General features: G+C 41.1%; 1 protein-coding gene across 10 annotated transcripts in view; it reads left to right on the forward strand.

Moving 5' to 3' along the window:
• Nucleotides 1-17,322, forward strand: part of ARID1B (AT-rich interaction domain 1B) — a 334,462-nt gene that overhangs the window by 102,774 nt on the left and 214,366 nt on the right. The gene's annotated exons all lie outside the window — the stretch shown is intronic.

Consider the following 17,322-nt stretch of genomic DNA (forward strand, 5'->3'; position numbering starts at 1 on the left):
CAATCTGGTGAGGAAGAGGCTTTTTTTCTGTGCTGTTTTCGAAGGATTTCAGTAGATTCTGGTTTAGAATGCTGTTGCCAGGAGTTATTTGCTCCAAACCCCAAGCATCGGTAATGAGTTTGACATGTTAATTCTGCTGCTATTACTACTGAAGTGTAGAAGTGGGCATGATAGTGATACTTGGGCTAGGTTGATCTTTTGGTTAGGAGATTATTTTGGAGTAACATTTCTTAATTTTCTGAGCTCTATGCATTCTGCTGTGGAAGAAACTGCACAAATTAATATACTTTGTAAAGACACTGCAGCTACTTGCATTTTTGATGGTCTTATTTCCCCATAATGGACAAAGTACTGCTTAGCCTTGCCTCTGTGTACCCATCTTGGTTTGGGGATTTTCTTGTTTGTTGGTAGTAAAACAGCATGACTTTAAACCAACTGGAATATGTTATAAATGATGAAAACTGTTTTGTAAACTATGTGACCTCTGGCTTGGACTAACGTATCGTAAACATATAGGGTATTTCCCGCAGTTCACTGGTTATGTATTCATTTCCAGTTAGCAGAGGGATCCCTCTGAAGAGTTTACCCTATCGAGACAGCAAATGTATGTGTGAAATCTGGTGGATCGTTGTATATTTTACCTCTGGCATATGGCACTATTGTCAACCCCTGAAAATAGGACAATAAACATCTCGGTAGCATTTTAAAGTTATATCTTGAGCAGCTGGGAGAGTATATATGCTACATATTCTTTATGTGACGTTTGACACATGCATGTCTTGGGAGAAGCTATGGAACCTGGTGTGAGAAGACATAACACCCATTTGCTTTGAACTAGTATTAATTTGACAGTTTTTTCAGGAAACCTTTTTTTAAAAGGCTAGTTTCTCTGAAAAGGTCTCAAAAATTAATGCTAGCGATTACCTTAAAAATAGTAGCTACTGTGGACACTGAACTGTTTTGGCACCAATTACCTATTTTAAAAAGCAGTGATAGTAAAAGGAACTTTTTAACTGCTCAGTTTTTCATGAACAGTGTTTATTAGGGTAGAGAGAAGTAAAGTTATTTATCAACTAATGTTCTACTAATTTGCCTGTGGTTTTTCTTAAACAATTGTCCTACTTTTAATCCATGCTCTGTCCTACCTCCACCATCATGGTATCTAAGCAGAGTATTGGGTATTATCTGTGTCCCTGAGTGTTTGGTATATTTAGTAGCTCATTATTATTCTAGGTATGAGTAAGCTGGTAGTATTAACAGTGGATGTTAACCATTTTGGCAACATACCTTAAACTCTGAGTTGGTCCCAAATGCTGTTACTGAGACACTCCATTACTGAAAAGCTTTGATACCTAGCCAGAGAGCACTTCATATACTCAAAAACCCTGCCACTTGGATTTGGAGGGGAATGGGAGGTATTATCATTTTGTATTTTGTTTTGGTTTTGGTCTGGGTTTCTTTTTTTGGTGTTTTTTTTGTTTGGTTTTTAAAAAAAAAAAAATCCAACTGCAACCCTTCGTATGTGGCAACAACGCTTTTTTTGGTAGTGTGAGCAAACTCCGCATCATCTTACTTTCAAGGAAAATGTCTTAGAAATTAGGAACGATCCATACATTCAAAGTATGGTGAACATGGTAAATGCTTTAATGTAACTCTATTTGGGGTATGGATGGCTTGACCATATAAACACATTGGGGTTTTTTGTTGTTGTTTCTTGTTTTTCTCCTTGAGCAAGAGTTGTGTATTCAGTTTTGAACTGCTTAGGAAAACCCATGATCATGATCCCTTGTTTAGTATTCCTAGTTATAGTGTCATTTTGGGATGCTAAATATGGCTTCTTAAGCTTATTTTCAAGATAATGCTGTTCTTGAGGGTAGTCAGTTGTCTTTGTACAGCGAAGCTTGAAATGATAGCAGTGGTGTTACGCTTTTAATAAAATTTGGTTATGTTTTGTTTCATGGTATTCTGGTATTTATACAATTTGCCCGTTATCTTTTTATTTCTTAAGGGCATTGTGTAAAATCACAGCAGCTACATAGCAAGCTTATACAAGTGTCTAAAAACAACAAAAGAGATGTAATACTAAATGGTGAATGGTGTTCTCTGATGCGGCTTTGAAAAAAGAGTTTCCCTTTGATGGATTTGAAGAGGAGCTGGCCACTTTCTGCAGCACTGAATGCTGGCTTGTGTCATCCTTTGGGGGAGTTTTTTCAGCAGGTTTGTGTCACAGTAAGCGCAGCTAAACAGCTCAGTAGTTGTTCCATTTCCTTCACACATTGTATATAAAAGTCCTGGCATGAATGTTCCCATAAAGTTCAAAGCGGACAAATTTGTAATGTGGGTTGGTAACAAATGGCTACAAACAAAATATGGCTTTATTAGCTACTTCTAATGGCCTGTCAGATTCTATACAATGCTTGCTTTCCTTCTCCTAACTGCTCTGATATCTGGAGGGTTTGACCTGTGGGTCTCTGACCATGTGGAGTCACTGAGAGCCCAAATGAAAAGTTGCAGAGAGTAGTGCTCCGAGCACTTTCGTCGGGGTCACAATTAGAAGGAAATCTCAAGCTTTTGAGAAAACATGGGAGTTGGGTACTCTGTGAAGGAAAGGAAGTCATAAACAGAAACTGTTCCCTATTAGAGTGCAGGAATAAAGGGGGAGAAGCCTGAATGAAATTGTCTGGAGAGCAGCTACTACAGAATATATTTGTTGAGACTTAAGGGATAATAGCAAAATACACATTTCGGCTATTGTGAGAAAGCTAGAGCAGACTTACAGGAAAAAGCTTCCAAATGATATATCTGCAAATTTGTTGTTGCAGTAAAGGAGCTTGTGTCAGCAGTAGGCTGTGTGTGTCTGTGAAGACTAATCTTTTATTTTGTCTTTAATGAGTAATTTTGTAAATGTTCATGTTGGATTGTGTTCACAGAATGAAGAGCAGAAAACATAAATGAATTTAATTTTTTTTTATTGGCATGAGTATGACAGTAATTTCAGATAGGCATTGGTGTTTTTGCTGTTACTTTGTTTTGTTTTAATAAGGTCCTTTTTTGCCCAGTGTCAGGTGTGCTTGTTTGAGGTACGAGGTCCAATGGCCTATCCAAGGTTGTCGTGCTTTTGGAACACGGGTTTCTGCTAATTTTTTCTTGTTGCAACCTACAGGTAAAGTTCTGTGGCTGCTTGAGCCGTTGTAAGCCAGGATGGCTGCAGTCCTGCTGTGTGCCCCACAGCATGCTGGCTGTGCCATCCCATCTCTTCCACTGTCGGTCCTGGGACAGGCCGATGGATTTGACTTGGGGATCTGAACCAGCTGAGAAATAACAACTCCTTATTTCTGGGCTAGCTTTTGGCTGAATCACTCTGTAATTGCATGGACATCGGTGGTACCTCAGAAGAGGAGATGGGAATCAGTAGCTGTGATGGGAAAGGGGACGGTAGGGACAGCTTTAATTTTAGCCACATCCTAAAAGACTGTATGATCTTGCTGGAAGGGTTTAAGACTGACATGCTGTCAGCGGAGACATGGTGGCACAGCAGATCCCAGTCTTCACAGTCGGGCCCTGCAGCAGTCACGGAGCCCCAAACAGACAGAAGACAGTTCACTTCTTTTTGTAAGGTAGGTTTTCTGCCAGTCTACATCCCTGGGTTGTTCAATGCAGTCAGTGAGTGCAAGCCCAGAGGTGTGAGCATGCATGGCTGGAGGCTGCAGGGAAGGTGGGCTTCGGGCAGCCCTTAGCTGCATCGGCATAAACTCTAGGGAAATCCTGGCCTTAGTCTTATAACTTAGCTCGGCTTTAGCTTGTGTTTACTGGAGGTCATGCAGTGTTGAAGGGGGAAGGTTGATTCTGGAGTTGAGGGAATGGGTGCTTTACTAGGTCACTCAGAATTCGGAGTTCATGGATTAATTCTATGACAGCCCTAATCATGATCAGAGTTGTGGGCACTACCATAATGTACATATTAATTACTACTGGAGCCCCTCTGGTGAGGACAAACCAGTACTAAAGGAGAGGTAATGCAGCAACCCTCTCTCTCTCTCTCTCTCTCTCTCTCTTTTTTTTTTTATCCTTGTTGGATTCTTTGCAGCTAAGTGAATTAGAAAGCTTGATATAAATGTAAGCGATATTTTAAAAATCCAGAATACTGCTGCTGATTCGAGAAAAAAGGAGGGGAAAAAATACCTGTAAATAGATTCTTGGTAATTCTTGGGAGGCAAATGCAGTTGCCAGTTGATAGATGCATCTGTAGTACATGATAGCAATTCTGTCCTGTAGTTATTCGCTTCTATTCATGTCTCCATCTGAAAGTAACTGGGAGTATGTTAAACCATGAACAAGAAGGAAATGTGAGTATGTAATACTTGTGAATTAAATTTTCCATTGTTTTTACATCAAGTAGGATAAGACTGGTGTGCCTCTTTCCCACTTTCCTTTCTTATTTTCTGCAATGTTGTAAAATAACTGAATGATCTTGTTTTCCTTTGTTTGGGTCAAGAAATTTTAGCTGAAAATTGTTACTCTGTGAAAGAAGATTATTGACTCAACAAGCCTTCAATTTTCAGTGAATAACACTCCCACCCTCTAGCTTCAGGAACATGTGGTGCATGCATTCTATTTTAAAGTACAGACTGTAATTTAAAACTGAGGCAGTTTGATGCCCCACTGAACTTTGTTTAAGCCTGAAATAAAAGGAAAAAAGCTTCAAGTTGCAAAGAAGTGACTAAGCTTTCTCAGAGGCTTTTCTTAGCCATTATGCACAGAGTTGGAAAAAGTTGCTATTTTTTCCAAGTCCATTTTAATTCTAGATCGAGTGCAGTTCCTGGTTTCGTTTTTTTTCTTGTTCTTGCCGTTCCACGTAATAAACTGGTAGCTAGAACAAGTTTCATATGACACGTATGTATAGAGATACCAAGTATATGTATTTCAGTTTGTTTGTGAGGTGCCAAACATGCTCTGTTGTTGGTGCTGGTGCGCGTACAGAGTCTGTACGTGGCCTCCTGTTTGTGTCCTGGTGTCGGTCATCACAGTGGGTCAAATCTAGCGCAAGCCACTGCAGCACCACTGGCATCGGTGATGTTATTGGGGGGGAATGAACTTACACTTTGTGTGTGTCATTGAAAATCTTAGCCCACTCGGTGTTCATGTGTGCTTTACGTTTGACTTCAGTGGAGCCAAGGGTTTCACGTAGGTGATCGAACTGATTCATTGTCGGAGAGTCAACTTGTACATTCATTTTAAGTCCCGTTTTTGGGGAAAAGTATAATTAAAGTAGTGCAGAGCAGCCCGGAGCATATGTTGTCCATGTAGGGTTAAACTGAAACATTGAAACCAAGATTGTTGATTCTTGACTTAAGTATTTTTGCTATTAAAATTAAAATTTGTGATGTGAAGAGAAGGTCCTGTTGTTATTCATTTGTTTTGTGCTTTACAAGATTACTTGGTTTTGCGTGATAGATTGATCATATTTATTTAAAAACCAGTGTTAAGTTGTTATGGAAGTATAAAAACTAATTTCACTGAGTACTGTAAAAAAGATAGTTGGCTATTCCATCACCTTTTCTATTTTCAAAATGCTTCACTGTTACAATGTTTATAATATCCCTGTAATAACACAATTACTAATTTAGGATCTAAGAAAATTTACAAATGCAAAAAGAAATATTTAGTCTCATCTCTACATGAAATGTACGTGGGAAGCCTGCTAAGGGATTATAGATCTCAGTAGTGGGTAAGGTTGCAAAAACTTGTATTTAAATAGGCCAGTGTTGTCCTAAGTGTAATATTAAAGTATTAGTAGCTTTTTTTCCTGCAATTTTTTGTTGAAGCTATGAGGAGTTGCATCAACGTACTTGATACCTCCAAATACCAGGACAGTATTGGTGTCAATTCAAGCAACTAGATTTAATTTGGGTGGTTGAAGCTTTTTTTTTTTCTTTTTTTCTTTTCCCCCTCCAGTTGTTCCTTCCTCCAGAGGCTGCTGCCCCCATAGCTGAGGCAACTGAACCACGCACGTGGTAGCCCCTGAACCACCAAAGCTTGCAGCTTGAAATGAGAGGCAAGCTGAAAGCCCCCAAGGTTACTTTAATATGCAAGGCCGTAAACTGTAGTAGTGCGGGCGCCTCTGCGTGCATGGCTCAGATGTATCTGCTGCAGGGGCAGTAACTGCACTAGCTGTCCTTTTAATCTGCCTAAACTTCCAAGCCAATGCCTTTAGGTTCTGTGTTTGGGAATCTAACTCTAAAACAGTAACTTTTTTTGAATTTGGGGATCATTTTTATTTTTTGAACATTTTACACAATGTATGTGTATATATAGTGTGTACAAAAGCACGCATGTCTTATCTGCTTGGGTATTTGTAAATTTTGAGTTGATAGCATACTATAAATTCCAAAGCTTAATATATTCACTGGTGCATGTCTGTCTTCATGCCTGTGTGAACATTGGGATTACGACGCAGAAAGTAAGACAAAAGAGTATTACTCACTTGAATAACATTTCAGGAAGTACCTGAGACACTGTAAATGTGTTTTCTTTCTTTTGTTTTTACCACAAGTATTCCTGTACGATAGGAATTTTTTTTTTCCAGAATGACTCCTTGACTTGTGCTCCCCAGCCAGTGTGAAGTGTGACCTCAGCTTTATAACCTTGACTAAACACAGTAACTCATTCCGACCAGCAACGTCTGAAGCCTAGGAGTAGATGGCTTTTCTTTTTCTTCCACCACCCATTCGTGTTTGCTGGGAATGTGTTGGCTTCTGGTGCTATTGCTGTGACTTTCATGTAAAAAAAAAAAAAAAAAAGTTAGCAGTCTTTGATGTGAAGCTCCCTTCTGAGTGCTCCTGGTCAGCTTGCTGTTTCTGCGTAAGCAGATGTTTGTGCAGTCACGGTCAATAGTGTTAAGATTAGGCCAGGTTTCACAGTGCTTTGTCTGATTGTTTATGGTGTATCCATAATTGCTGGGGATTTCAGGTGCCATCGTAGTGCAAATGGGAAGTGCTTGTAATGTATCATTTGTTTTGTAGTACTACGCTGGAATCCTGATAATGTCAGTCCTGTAGTGTGTGAGACTACTCACATGTTTTGCTTTGTTTTTTTTGAAGTCTGAAACAGGTTTTTAAATTTCTCTCAAATGTGTTTTCTTGAAACCTAATGCCTTGTAATGCTTAAGCCTCTGAAACCTTCCTTCCTTTGCTGGAGCCATACATCTTAGATTCACTATGAAGCCTTCCCTTGAAGACAGCAATTCATGGTGGCTTTTTATAGAATCTGTGCTATATTGTGCTGTATGTGAGAAGTGCTTCTGAAGTGTGTTACATGTAAATAGGCTTCCGCTATCAATTTACCTTTAAAAAGAAAGTATATATACACGCACACACTCTAAATGAGGGGGGGTTCTGCATTTCTCTTTGAAAGGCACTACACTTAAACTCGCTGCATCAGTTTTCTTTAACGTCATGCAGATTATTCTGTGTCGTTTCCCACAAAATTCCAAACACAGTTCTGCTCCCACGGGACTTTATAAAGAGGGTCCTGTTTGGGTTGGCAATGTAATTTTGGGGGGTGAAGCATCATAGTGTGGTGAAATCAAGATAGAAAAGCTGATAACATCAGCAAAAGGCTACTTTTGGTTCCCAGTGTTCAGGCTTTTGATCTTTTTCCTTCGATGCAAACAATTGCCCATGACCCTTTTAATCATCTCAACCTGTAGAATGAGACTTACTGTGTTAAATTAGAATTAGGACCTGAATTTTGAGGCACATTTGAATAATTGCATTAGTATAGGAAAATATGCCATTCCGGATCATTTATTTCACATCGTAGCTAAGTGGCATGAATTTATAACTGAATGTGTGGTGGTGTTTTTTTTTTTTTATTTTCTCCCCCCCCCCCTTCAAGGTGGAAATTCACTTAATAGTTTATCTTCCACCATACTATTGCAGTTATCGTTTTGGGAAGTAATATAGAGATAAGCGTACATGAGAGTTTATATGTTTGCATGTAGTAATCCATTATGCATCAGTAAGCTTCAGTAAGGTTTGCTGAATACACAATAGTGGACCTAGTTAAGAGAACAAAGCTTGCTTCATGCCATAGCATAAGGTGTACACTCAGATGTACATTTATAGTATCATAGATGATGAATTTTGCCAATGCATTTTGCTCATAAGGTAATGAAAGAGATCTAAAACATTACGTTTGTTTCTTAAACTGCAAACTATACAATGGCCAGTGCTTGTTTTTGAAAAGTATGGAAATAAAGGAACTGGAAGTGATCTGAGATTCTTAGACTAACTTGTTAAAATCAAAATAACTTAGCAAGATTGTATAGGTAGATAAAATGGTGTATGGATTAAGTACAGACATTGGCCCTAGTGAACTAATTCATTATGGCACGGGACGTAATCCAAACTTATCTTTTGATTTTAGACTTTTATAGTGAATTGAAAGCCTGACCAGTTTTTTGTATACTGCTGCAGTGGAGATGGAAGAAAAACTCCAGATTATCTCTTTCTCCTTTTTAATTTACAGACCATGTCAAGATTTTAATAATAGGGCTTAATGAAAGCTTCATAAAAACCTAATTTTTTCCGTCCTGTTTATTGTATCATTAGATGCCTACATGAAAGTAGGAAAAAAGTAAAGTTGTTCAGTGCAATTTTCTTCAGGATTTATTGAAACAAGGCTGTAAAATTTTAGAATCTGTGTTTGGTTTTTTTTTTAATAAGTAACATCTCATAGTTGTGGCTTCATTTGGATTCTCTCGCAGTCCGTTTTCTCTCCATCTTCATTCCTTTCCTTTGTTTTGCCTGTGCATTTAAAGAAGACTTAGGAAGACTGTATATACACACCACTGGTGCTTTTAAATGACTGCTGATTCTTCCTGCATGGCTCCTTAGACATTTTGCCCCATTGGAAACCACAGTAACAGCCTTTTTGTTCCTATTCTGATGTGTGACGAAGTACAGGAATTTTTTTGGCTCTGAAAGTCTTTGGCTGCTTCTGGCCACAGGGTTATTCCGGTGCTTAGACTGCAGCTCGGCGTGAGAGGGGCCATTCGGGCTACCTACGGAGCTGTCTTTCTCCTCTGCAAAGAAGCAGAGGTCAGATATCAGATCCTATGGAACGCTGAGAAATGCACCCATGCGCATACTCACATATACTTACAAACATTTTAGCTCTTTAATTTTTGCTGGTTAGAACCAGTGATTTCTAGTCCCTGCTTTTTAATGCCTATATTCACAGTAGTACGGGTCAGATTGAAGTCAATCCTGTAAATCCTTTACCTTATTTTCACCAGAAAAACAAACTTTCCCTCCTGTATAATAATTTTGATCACTTGACCTCCATTTCCATGGAGATGTGATCAGAGGGCTAGAGTCAGCTAGCCATGCAGGCTAAGAACTATCTTTTGTCACTTACAGTGTGCGATGAAACTACAGATTTGAAGAGTAATTAAAGGACCTATAGACTGACACATTCCCCCCCCCCCCCCCCCATCCATTAAAAATGTAACTTGGAAACAAAACATGTAATCAGCTATGCAAAGGGTTTTTTTTAAAAAAAATTGTTAATTTAAAAGAAAAACCGAACAACAAAAAACGCGAATCTCCTCCTTTAGTCTTTAACTTTTAAAATGATTACTTTTCCACCAATCTAAGACATTCTGTATAGCCTTCTATGTATACTTGAATTTCCCACAGACTTCTGATTCCTGTGTGCTTAGTTTAGACGACATGGACTTAGTTTTGTCAAAAGCTGAATTTCGTAGCCCACGGAACTCATATATTCATGATAAAGCAAGTGCAGACCGGGCTGCTACCGGTCCTCCAAGCTCAGCCTGGGGTTATTGGTTGAGGGTCACACGCAGGATCCAGCTAGGGCTTTTGAGCAGTACGTACCTCCCAGCCTTATCAGGGAGAGTGACAAAACCTAACAGCAGATGCTGGCCCGTGTTGCGCCTTGGACCGGGAGAACGTGGTCCAGGGACGCGGTGCGCGGTGTGGTGGCGTGTGCTGCTGCTCGCCTGGCAGCGCCCGCGGCCCGGCTGGCCAAAGGGCTGGCCTGTAATCTTAGCCTGAAGCGTGTGCGTGGGTGGTGCATCCGTGTTCGCTGGCCCGCTGGTATGCTTTGTGCCGCCGTGTTTGGGGTTTAGGTCTCTCTGAACGCTGCTGCACTCTGTCAGGTGGGAAAGTGCCTTTCTGGTAAGGATATGAAAGGTCCTGGTACTTTCATGACCTGGCAAGAGGGAAGCAAAGTGTCTCAATTTCTGCAGAACAGGGTCAGTTTTCCTTCAGACTAGGTAATAACCAAGTGATGGATGTAATGCCATTTAGATTATATATCTCTCTCTGTAGATATTAACATTAAAAAAAAAAACCTTCAAGGTGTTGGGTTGTTCAAGGATCTGTCTTTACTGCACCTCTTCTGTCTCCTCTTTAAGAGGCTCACAGGGTAGCCCAACTTTAGTAAACCGAAAGGGAGTATATACCTTTTATCTTGGTTCTGGCCCGCGGCTGTGATGCTGTGGGAAACATGGCACCTAGGAGAAGAACTGCACTCCCTCCCGAAGACTCGGTGAAGCGGCTTTAAAAAACAAAATGCATCTGCGCTCGAATTCACGGCTTCCTGGGCGGCACACCGTACCGGCGAGCCTGCAAGGCCCGCTCTACAGATTGATTTCTAAGTGGATATTTTTATCACGCTTAATAAGAGCATATTGATGAGACAACGGTGTGTGAGCTAAGTTAACGTCTGCTTTTTCTGCACTGCTATTACTCTTTACTGCCAGAATCCACATAGCAGCAAAACTTGAAAGCGAGCTTTCCCCTTCCCTGTGAGGGTTTTCTCCACTGCACCAATCTTGCAAGTATCCCTACGCTTTTCATGTAGGATGAAAAAGTGAAACCGACTTTGTTGTTGTTGGAATGACACTATAAAATTAAAAGCGTGTTGATTTAGCAGGCTGAGGTTCTCCCCGCTCCCGGCCGGGCGAAGGGGCTCGGCCGCCTCAGCCGCCCGCCCCCCGCTCGGCGCGGCGCCTGGCAGGGCAGCGGCAGGAGCTCTACCGGGTGGTTTAGCGAGGCCGCGGGAGCGGGCACCCTGCCCCGCACCCCGCGGACCTGACGGAGGGGAAGGGCAGGGCGCTGGGCGCCGTTCCCGGTGCGGGCGGGCAGGGCCCCGCGCTCTGCGCCTTCCCTCAGCCCGGCGGCGGGGGGGGCTCCCCGGGGCCGGGCGGGCGGGCGGCGGTTCAGGCCGCCTCGAAACCGTCCTGGGCATTTTTATAATTGATCATCAGCTGACGCCGCCCGGGCAGAAGGCTCTCACCGCTCCCTCTGGCTGCTGGAAGTCTGAAATTACATCTTTGTCTTTGAAGTCGGGCGCACTGTTAGCGTCGCCATGGCGACGGGGCGGGTAATGGCCTCCGCCGAGCGGAGGCTGGTATTTAGCGCTGAGCGCGGCCCTGCACAAGGCCTCGCTCTCCAGAGCGGTTACTGAACTGTCCCCTGTTAGAAAATGTTTAAAAATTGCGTTTTTACATGGCCTTACTAGATTAATAGTCATGGTTTATTTCGTTTTAACTGCAAGCATAAAAGCATTATTCCATTAAATGGGTAGCTTTTTTCCCCCTCCTTTGGTTTATGCATTATTAACACAAGCTTTCCTGTTTTGCTTGTAACATTTTATAGGCTCTTTCAAACATGTAGTCAGATTTGCTCTGTTGCTCTTTTCTTTTTCAGGACTTAACCCTTTCTCTCCTCGATTGTGCCTTCAAAAACTTGGAGGGAAGGCTTGAGCAGTTCAGGCTGCTTCCATTTAACATATTTAAAAACAACAAGGCTTTCTCTTTCTTTCTTTTTTTTTAACTATTTTTCTGAAGAATTCTGCTTTTTTGAAGCATTCTACAAGGCGATGCAGATGGGGTCTGTTCTTGTCATTTAATTGAAGCAGATGCTGAAGTCAGCACACAGGAGCCTTGATAGGGTTGTGAAGGGTTCGAGTCGAGGAGGCATTTTGGTCCTGCGTTTTAATTCCTGTGCCCATGTTCTCTTGGGCCCTTAGTGTTGTTCACCCTACTCTGTACATGTAGCGTTTTGTTGGCAGCCTTCAAAAGAGACGCACCTCATGGCTGAAGGACCGGGGACCAAAAAATCCAGAACAATCCTGGGGACACAGTATTTACCCCCGTTGCTTTCCTCTTTAACACAGAGCCAGTGAAATACATCTAGACAAGTAGAAGTATTGTTATAAACACAAGCTGCAGGCTTTGTTTCACTTTTCTAGCGCTCTAAAATATAGCTTTCATTTTAGTCTCTAGTAGGAGGCATATATCCACGTGCAGTCAAGAGCTGTGGATACAGGGATTCAGTCATCGCTGTCGACACAAATGGTCTATTTAAAAACTTGGAGGCTAAAAAGCAAACCTAGAATTTGCAATTCCCCCCAACCTCCCCCCCCCCCTTTTTTTTAAATATGAATTTGTTGTTATGGAGTTCTTACTGGCACCTCGCTTTGTCCATCTGTATCTATCACAGATCCTGCTCTCCTAAGCGCTTCCAAGGACATCGCAGGAAAAGGCAAACGTTCCTCAGTTTTTGTCCTTTTTTTTTTTATTGATTTCGTTGATGTAAATGGTACCTCTTGTGGGATGGACTTTCACCTTACGGACAGTGGACCGAAACTTTGAGATTTGTGTCACCTATCCAGCTGGGCTGCAGACTGTGCTCAGGTCTCTGAGCAGGGAGGTTGTCTGTGCAGGGCTCCTGCTCTCCCGCCATGCATCCGTCTTCAGCACCGGGTGTCTCAAAGCTCTGCGTTTGTTCCTGCATACAACTGTTCACCCGTGTGACTCCCAGAGACACCTTCGATAAATAGCACTGCTTCTAAAACTTGAGTGAAATACATTTCCTACCTCAGGGAGGCCCTGGGGTAGATGGAAGATGGATAGTCAACTCAGCTCCCTGACCACCTGAGACCAGCACAAGGCCCATCTCTGCTCTTGGTCAGCAGCAGCTGTGGGCTGTGTTAGTGCATTGTAGTGTTGGTGAATGTGGCAATAACATACTACTTAAAAAGTTTTTCTTTTATGTATATGTTTTTTAAAATTCTGTTTAAATACAAAAAAAAAAGGTCGTTCTGGCAAATTTGCTCCAAGTGTGGATACAGTATTGTACAACTGCATATATTAAATAGGCTGGACTAGAGGTTTACTCTCATCTCCTGGTTTTGTGGGTATGAATTTCATCCTTTGAGTTGCATTCCCCTTAAATCTGCAAATTCTGGGAAAATTAGACAAAACAGTTTACATTCCGTTAGTAAGAAATTACTAATTGCTTATAAAACAGACGTATCTTTATCCGCACAGGGCTTTTTAAAGCTGCTGCTTGATCTTTTTTCTTTTTTAATCACTAAATAAACATATCTCAGCAGTCGCTGCATGTGAAACCAAAACCTGGACGTGGACAAAAAGCAAACACACTACACTATTTTCATTAGCATATCCTATCTCCTAGAACATTTATTTTTTCATCTCCTTGTAAATTGATTTTTCACGTGCTTGTGACTGATATTTGAACTGTGTGTTTGTAGTAACTGACTTATGTAAGAGCCAGGTCCTGGATCTCCCAACATGAATATATTATGGAGGTGACCTAGTGGGTCCATAGTTAAGGTTGCACAGAGTTTTCACTTAAAACGGTGTTTAAATCCCTTAATTAAATATTAAAACTCGCACGAATTCTCAAACATGGACTGTTTCAATAAAGAGGATAAACTTTAATTATTTAGGTACTCAATGTTCTTCTTAGCGCTGTATTTGCAGAATTCAGATCAACTTAAAATTATTCTTTCCTCAGGTTTTTCTGGAGTTCCTGGTATTTTCACTTTCTCTGTTTCTTATTTTAAATCTTTTGGCTAAGCCTTTCATTGCTTTAAGTTGTCATATCTCTGACTTCATAAAACTATGGCAATTTGCATAAAATAATTTAACTAAAACCAGTTCAGCTTTAATTATAATAATGCATGACACAGAAGAACATATAGAATACGTAGGATGAGAAAGCTCTGTATATTGTATTAGTTTTTGCCATGGGAGTCAAGCAGTATATTGTTTTTTTTGTAGCTGATATCAGTCTTTAACACCAATGATTTGGAATGAGAAGAAAAGACTAGAGAGCCTATTTAAAAGAGAAATACCACATGGAAGCAAAATCCAGACTCACACTTAAACACACGTAACATCTCTTCTGTACAGGTGGTTATTTCCGAATCAGTCAAGGAACAACAGCTACAGTAGTCCCAAATGGGTGAAAACTTCCCTCTGCTTTTCCCCATCTCCTTATTCCTTGAGGACCCAGTTCAAACTTTGCTGAAATCAGTCTTTTTGCTGATTTCGGTGAGGTTTGGATTAGGCCGATAAATTCTTATGTTCGTTCTACCCACTTGTCACCCTATTCCTCTGTATTAACATCTGCTTTGAGCCTTTTTCTTTGGACAGGGTCTGTGAAGCTGCTGTATACAGCTGCGTATGCTGTACCTGTAGTGACCAGCAAATGCAACTCTCCTTGGTAACATTTGCAGCCGTCTGCTGAAAGTGGTGGAAAGCACAGGTGGAAGCCTTGCTGAAAGCAATATATTTGCAAACCATACATAAATGAAGAAAAATTCCTTTAGAAACCAGCGTTACATGTATAAGTAGTATCTGTATTCAACCCCCTTAACCTCCAGCTATTTCTCTAACTGGAAATAGAGACAAAATGGAGAAAAAAACCCTACTTCTCATCAGCTTATGGGCTATGGAAGGTTTTTTGTTTAAGTCTTTTAGATCAGGATCTGTGTTTTCCCGTCATTTTCAACTGACTGCCACTGTGGTCACGTATGCTTATTAGTTCAGGTCTCCTGTCTATTGAAACACCGCAGCTAGTACTTTTTAATTATTTTTGAAAAAATTCTTGTCCTGTTATCAGCAGGAGCTAGGGTCTACAAAAATACTTATTACCTATATGAGAAAGCATTGTTGCAGAATTTTGCAAAACGCAAGCATTATATCCTGAGATTGCATACCAATACCGTAAAAATTGGAAGTTACTTATTAATTTGAAGAACTGCTTATTGCTTTAGACGTTGGATGAAGAGCGAAATTCGCAGGAAGTTCTTGTTGTCTCCAGCGTACGAGTGGGTTCTCACGCTCTGAGAGTAGGGGTTGATATGTTGGAAGTGAAGAGGCTTGTTGCGCTTGCACACTGCAAGGTTCACGTGGAAAGGCGTGTGAACAGAAGCTACTGCGCCTGAAATGTTCCTTTGTTGGTGATGTTCTTGCATTTTACTGACTCTACTGTGTGTGTACTTGAGCAGTCTGAGACAAAGCATAGTGGGGAGGAATACATGAGAGCAGCTAGTAGTGAAATAACGTGGAGAGTCTAATTTTGTATGGGTTGGAATCTTTGGCAGTGGTACCACGTTAGTGGTATTTTTGTAATTTTTTGGGCTTGCTAGCCTGTGCAAATTCTCTTTGTTCTTTTTGGGGGGATAAGGGGAATGTCAAAAAAAACAGATCCAAGCACAGTATATACATTGTGACAGGAAGGGGTTAAAGAGATGTAATTATGCATTCTTCAGTAAGTGTTCTGCAGTCAGCAATACAGCAAGGATTTTATAGAAGCTAAAAAAAAAAAAAAAAAAGATGACAGAGGGAGAATATGGAGAGAAGGTCAGATCCAAGGATTCTCCTAGGGTTTTCTCGTGTTTGCTTTTCCTTTGTGACTTATTATACTCTCTCCTGGTAGAAACAGAAGAAAGCATTACAGCCTGTTGGTTCCTCCTACTGATAATGTGCACTTGATCCCTTTGCTTTATGGTAGTGGTAGAGGTGAATTTATGGATATAGTTTTTGAAGGAGTTCTGAGCTATCCCAGTGCTTGCCACAGTCCTTGTATATTCTCCAACTCTTAGTTATTGCAAGGAGTGCATTGCAGCCCTGTGAACACTGAGCACTTCAACAAACGCTATTTCTCAGCTGTGGTTCACCCATTCTGAGAGGATTTGAATTTCCAGCAAATCCATCTACTTACTGGAAAGTTTGTTTTGCACCTTTTCGGGTGATTTGGATGGATGAATGGAAGTTCTTGCACAGTCAGTATTTCAGGCTGACCTGGCTGGTAAAGGTAAGCTTTCATTACTGCCGACTAAGCCTTTGAGGGGCCAAGGGGAAAAAGTAGGGGGTTGTTTTTCTTTCTTTTTTTTTCTCCCCCTATCATACAGGATCATTGCGTTGATCTTCACAGGTGGAACAGGAGGTTGTGGAGTGTTTTGGAACAGTTGCAGTAACAAAGCAAAGCACGTAAAATGGGCAGGATACTGGGATGTGGGCTACCCCCTTACGTCCACCCTGTGAGTGAGCCTGAGGTCTGACTTGCTGAGTCACTCAGTGCACCAGATCCTTCTTTTTTATACAACTAATTCAATTTGCAGTTGGATTTCAACATAACAGCAGAGCATTTCTGGGAGATACTTGTGTGTTTGGTAATACGGTAGTCTGAAAGAGGTGGGGGTTTTCCCCCCCCCTTTTTTCTTTCACGTGATATATTTTTCATTTTTTCCCTGGGTACTTTCCCTGTTTAAGCATATGGAAAGCACTGCAGATGAGTAAGTGAATGGGATTTCTCCCCTCATCCTTCCTGGAAAAAAAAAAACAAACAACAAACAACCCCAAACAACCACCCCAAAAATAGCTGCTCTTTTGGGATAAAGATGCTTAGCCTTGCCATTGGCCTTATAGGGACAGGCTCCTGTGATCCCCCCAGGAGAGGGGAGGGTGAGTTTGTCGGTTTGTGTACTGGTGCGGAGTTCATTGCAATAAGGACCTTTATGTTAAGCTAGTTAATTGCATGGGTCTTCTGATAATGCAGCATTAGGGAACAGTCTACCCCTAAGGACAACTGAAATTTTTTCTCCCACCCTTATTAAATGCCAGTTTAAAGCTATTGATTTCCTTCCTCTAGAAAAATAAAAGTTAACTTCCATCATGCTTCTCCTCTCTTTCTCTTAACTTTCTTTTTTTCACTGTGTCTTTATGATTTTAACTCTGCAAAATTCTGACAGGATTGCTGTGAGGAGCAAGGATAGTCTGATAAGTGTATTTCCTAAAGCTTTTGGCCTTTCAAGGTTTCTCTTATGGTAAGGTTGAACTGTGCCAACGACTTGGAATGAGACGACGGGGGAGTAGTGTGCAATACTTTCTGCTTCCGATAGCTCTTTGTTGATCTAGGAGAGAGCACTTAGAGAGTGGTAGGTCATTTATGTGATTATGAAGAGCACTTGGTTCTC

This window comes from Nipponia nippon, unplaced genomic scaffold (genome assembly GCF_047370975.1).
Source record: "Nipponia nippon isolate SJK-2023a ecotype South Korea unplaced genomic scaffold, ASM4737097v1 scaffold_4, whole genome shotgun sequence".
NCBI lineage: Eukaryota > Metazoa > Chordata > Aves > Pelecaniformes > Threskiornithidae > Nipponia > Nipponia nippon.